The sequence below is a fragment of the Crassostrea angulata genome, chromosome 3, assembly GCF_025612915.1.
Source record: "Crassostrea angulata isolate pt1a10 chromosome 3, ASM2561291v2, whole genome shotgun sequence".
Classification (NCBI taxonomy): domain Eukaryota; kingdom Metazoa; phylum Mollusca; class Bivalvia; order Ostreida; family Ostreidae; genus Magallana; species Magallana angulata.
In genome coordinates, this window is record NC_069113.1 from 42653704 (window position 1) to 42659703 (window position 6000).

Here is a 6000-nt window from a genome sequence, read left to right on the forward strand (position 1 = left end):
AGTAAGATGCATTCTCTATGAATGCATATTTCTTACCACAGACATCGAATAGCTTCAAATTTAAATTCTTTTATCAGTGTGTCAATCCCATTGTTACTATTTTTAGACAGAAATCGCAATCACGTTACACTAAACCAATGTCCAAAACAACTCGGTTTGTTTACATGTGCAATTTCCGGATGAGTTTTAATGACCTGTAAATTAATAGGTGATGACTTATGATGCGTTAAACCTTCCGTATGATGAAATTTCGTGTATCTCTTTTGGGGAGTTGATTTTAATCAACTCTCCTATGCAGCTACTCTGGCAAACCGAAAGTGAAACAGTGTTTGGACCTAAGCACAAATCATCACCACTGACAAGACGTAGATCTTGAAAATAAAAGATAAATTCGGTGTACTGTATGCTGTACCATTGTTTTTCAAAAGAAACGTATTGATAAGTACCTTGAAAATAGTCAAATTTTATATAGTACGAACAATTTAATTGTTTTAGTAGTTGAATGTATTCCTACGCCAGAGTTCAATAAAGTCTCGTTCAACCAGACGCTCGACTGTCTCCGTAAATCTCCGAAAAGCAGAGAGTCTCTCTTGGTAGTCGGAGATTAACGGAGACAGCCGAGCGTCTGCATCGTTAAACGAGACTAGAGTTCAATATTGCTTGGATCCAGACTTCTACAATTTTTAGTAACATTTCGATTACTGATACACAGTTTGATGGAATTAACTCTATCTTTAAATATTACACAACATAATTCATACGGGGTTTTCTCGAAATTCTTTCGGAAAAGTTCGAGAATTCATATTATAAAAATGTGCGTAATTCAAATACAGATTAGAAACTACCTGCCAGGCAAAATAACATAACGTTGATTTTAAAATTGATAATAATAAAAAAAATCAACTCCCAACAGTACTTCAGTAATTTGATTATTTCCGTTGTCATAATTAAGAAGAAAAACATCTATTTTTAGTCACCGTGCCACTTTAAAAACATATTATGCTTAGTGCATTTTTAAAGAAGTATATAGATAAAATTGATATTTCCTATACAGGCACGTAGCATCGGGGGAAGGGGGGGGGGGGGGGGGTTGGGGGCGTAGGGGGGCCTGCCCCCCCCCCCCTTTTTCTTGCAGCAAGCATTTTTTTTTAATTTACATATAAAAATTTCAATAATGATGGAGTTGCCCCCCCCCCCCCTTTTTTGGAAGTATGTAAAAAAATGATAAGAGAATAAGGAAATGAGGAGTGAAATTGATATACTACGCCAGCCAGCCCCCCCCCCCCCCCCCGGATTAGGATTTTGAAGATTTTTTAACCTTAAATTTCCCCCTTTTTTTTCTTTTTTTTCTTTTTTTTTTGCTTGTCAAGATTTTTTGGATGAGTCTGCCCCCCCCCCCCCCCCTCCCCCACACTTTCAAAAACGATGCTAAGTGCCTGCTATACAAAATACATAAACATTGATGCATAAAATAATGCTAAGTTCGTCCTAAAGGGACTTGCACACGATTCGACATAAAATCTTCAAATTTTATTTTTCTATTTTCAATGTTTATAATAGATATAGAGGTTTATAATACACATCTACTATGTCATAATATGAAATTCAAATATTAAGTTATAAGCAAGGTACAGGGTTCATAATTCTTTGTTTTTAAAACAAAGCTCGAATATTGTCATTGATTACATATGTGTCGTATTGGTGTAAGTTTCAATAAAATATAATTTTCTTTTGTTTATAATAGTATTTATGAAGATATCAATTACATGTAGTTTAAATTGTTTTTACAGCTCATTTTGTCAAAGAATTCTCTACATTACATATTTTGTTAACAACCATAAGACTCGAGCTTTGTTTACATAACAACCAATTCTTACCTCTGTAACTCGCGTGTAACTTGACTTTAGCATTCAATATTTTGGTCATTCATTTAAAATGCATCAGTAAACCATTTTATGCATAAATTTTTTTTTTAAAATTTGATCTCAAATCGTGTCTAAGTCTCTTTAAAAGATGGCATTTGAAGAAGTATAGAGTTTTTGAAGAGTAATTTTACCTATTCTCTTTTTAACGATATTAAATTTCAGTGATCTCCATATGAAACAGATGGAACAACTTGTTTTGTATATCGGAAAGAAATATATGGACAAACGTCTATATCAAAAAGTAAAGTACATGTATATATATGGCAAGAAAGTTAATGAATTCAAAACAAATGGCTAAACTGTAACTAATCAACTATATATATAGGCGTGAGTATGTATATGGGTCAGCTGAATATAAATTTTGTCAAACGATAGAAGATTGAAACCATCTTTTATTTAGCCGTAAATAACAAAACACGTATTGGAAAAGATGGACATTTTTTTTTCTATTTTCTTATAGCATGGAAATTGTTGGTTTAAGGATTATATCATAAAATGAAATAAATGTATATTTGGCAAAAAATAAACTAATTGTGAAAAATTATGTAAAAAGGTGGAAGTATTCCTGGTACTAATGATATGTATTTTTATTTGAGTGGTTTTATGTAACTTCATGTTTATTAGGCATAAAGAATTTCCATGGGTTACGGTAACTCAGATTGAAGACGATGAACATTGTATAATCCCCTTGTCAGCGTGTAATTATTTACACTGTATAACTTGTGTATAACTGTGGTTTAAAATGTTTTTAACTTTATATTTACATCCACTGAATATTTTTCATATACTTTTATGCAAACCGATTGTGATTCATAGCGCTAAAGAAACTTGCAGGGCTGAAATCTACACGATCCAGTTTTAACCAGTTTATCGATTGATTTGAAACTTTTAACAACCTGGAAAAACAAATCACGGACTGCACGAAATGAACATGGTGATGCCTGACTCAAATTCCCATATAAGAGGAATTGGCCATTTCTTCTATCTAATGTGTGCTGTCGTGCATTAACAATAATTTAGTTACTTATACCTACTTTTTATGGTTTATACAATAATTCATTAAAAGAAATATTTACATATAAACAACAAAACGTCACCTTTGATAAATCATGTGGATATGACGATGCTGATCATTGCAGAAAAAAAATCATATAACCCACTAACGTAGGATATGATGTTTGTTTATCTGCAACGCCCGCTACCTTCATATCCGCATGATTCACTAAAGAAGGCGATTTTTTTTTGTTGAAGAGGAGACGGGACGTTTATCACATGACTTTGGTTGATCACATGACAGTTATCATAGAATGTAATAGGTAATGAATAGTTCATATAATATATAGATATGTGAAGAAGACTTCTCCATTTTGACTTGTGCCAAAAAGTCCAATTTTTCAGTGGTTTTTTTTTTAAGACCGACAGTTTCTCCGTTGAGTGCCTAGAAAGTGGCCATGAAATTTTATTATGTTATAGAGGACATCCTAAGGTTGATGAATGAATCTTTTAAGAAAATATTAATTGAGAGTTTTTTAATGTGCTATCGAATTCTGTTCAAATTTAGAATAAAAAACTTCAAAATTCGAAATGTTGATTTTATCATTTTTTCGAAAAATTATGATTCAGTAAAATTTGCGAAACAAAAATTTAATCAAATTAATTATAACAGAAAATTGAAATTATTAAATCATATTGTTAGGTAATTTATATCAAAATATCCCCCTTGCAAGGCAAGAAAGTGGCTGCAAAAATATTAATTGTTGTAGAGGACATCTTAATGTTGATGTGTTAAAAAAAATAACTTGTGAAGAAAAAAGTTTCCCTTAACGATCAATGGGACTACATGGGTTGCTCAAAACACTGATTAACTTTAACCATGGCTTAATTTTTTATCCAGTGGTTACATTTGACCAGTGGTTAAATTATGTTGCTCATAAGTTAACCACTGGTTAACCTTTGGCTAAAGTTAACCATTCTGCAGAGCTAGCCAGTGGTTAAACATAGATTCTCGCTTGATGTTTTTGTCACTCTTGGTAGACTACACAAGAAAAATTGAGAAAATAGATATTTTTGTCATGATTTTGACTCAACATATACAATTAATGAATGAGACACATTTTTAGATTTTACATGTAACAAATATTACTTTTATGCATGCATATCCAAATACGTGTACAGCGGGGCTTCAGATATCCGGACGCCATACCCAACAAATTAATCTATGCACCAACATTTATTTGATTGATATGTGAAGTCTTAGTCAATTTAATGAAACGTAATGTTTGTTATCCCCTTTTATTACATACTTAGTAATAAATACAGGTTTTTTGCACGTGTGATACAGATGACATCACAAAATCCGTATCGGCTTCCGGGGCTGATACATGTTATCAGCCCTTCAGGGCTGATACGGATCCGTATCACACTCCTTGCGGAACTCCTCTGCCTTTTTTCGCTTCGGCATTTTTGCATGTTTACAGACGAAAAATAAAACATTTCAGTTACAGTCGACATTTTTAAGTGCAGTTGAAAACTTCAAATGCTAGCAAATGTTTTAAAGCAGTCAACTTTTAAAACCTGATGAAATTCCGTCCTGTAGATTCATGTTTGTTAAAACAAAAAGAACTCATATTTTTATGATATACATGTACATGTCCATCCTTTTTTCAAATGATATGAATAATCAATTTGTTCAAGTTGATGGGTTTTCTTTTTAAATTTATTACTAAGTATGTTATAAATATAATAATACATACCCTTTTCCATATCACAGCTTGTATCAGCCCTCGACCAATATCAACCATCGGGCCTTCGGCCCTCGGGCTGATATTGGAGTCTCGGGCTGATACAAGCTGTGATATGAAAAAAGGATATGTATTATTCTCTATTTAAAAACAACATGTGTTGTCACCATGGAGCACGGAAACGTTCAATACATGACGTCAAGATGACGCACGCACGGTTTATATAAATACCTCCTCTTTATATTACGCCCTTCATCTTACAATTTAAAATGACCCTGTACCACTTGACGTCTTATTTGTTCACATTTGCTCGAGAATCATAAGATAGTTCGTCAAAGTTTTCATTTCTTTACCGTGTGTATCCAAGTTTACAATAAGGAAAACTCTGAACGTCAGATGACGTTACTTATTCTTTTGACCAAATATTTACAGATATTCTACTCATTTTCGGACTTAACTGTTTGATGTCCAAAATACACTTATTACCAACCCACAAAATATTACATGTACATGAGCAAATGTGCAAATAATTTTTGGCTCATTATTTGCTCTATTGAACATTTTCACAGTTTGTTTCGGCTTTTTCCCGAGTTGAATCCATATATTGTTTGTACTTCCCGATGCGTCGCGATGTCCGGTGACGTCATCGTTCTTACTAAATTTTAAAGATGACTATCTGTGATTGATTACTGATTTCTGTTTAACAAAACAATATATCCCGTCATTATTTGGTACACAGAATATCACGACATTACTTAATTTGAGGTTTCAATATTATTTAAGGAATAAGGAATCATTCTTTGAGTATTAAGAGGTGATAATTTTGGTCGGGGCGTGATCAAATCCAATAAAGCCCGAAGGGCTTTATGATAGATTTGATCACGCCCCGGCCGAAATTATCACCTCATAATATTCAAAGAATGATTCCTTATTACTTATATTTATATAATCTAAGCCATCGTACGATTAAATATTTAAATATGAATAAGCAAACCCCGCTGGCGCCTCAATTTGTTATGGATTATATAGTACATTTTATATGGTTTATTGTTGACAAATTTTGACCAGGCGCCATGACCTCATTTTTGCAGGGTTATATTCTAAATAATTCTCAGGAATAAAGGAATATATTAACTTTTTGGGTTTCAAATTGATTGAAATTACTGCTTAATTATATATGCCTACCAAATTTAGTAATAATATGACGTTAAGTAAAATGGCAAAAGTCGTCATATTTTTTACTGACCTTCGCATTGGTAAGAAAAACTGTTCCGTGCCAACCAAAATTTTACGGAATATTTACTTATTCAGCTATATAACATGCAACGCCATGA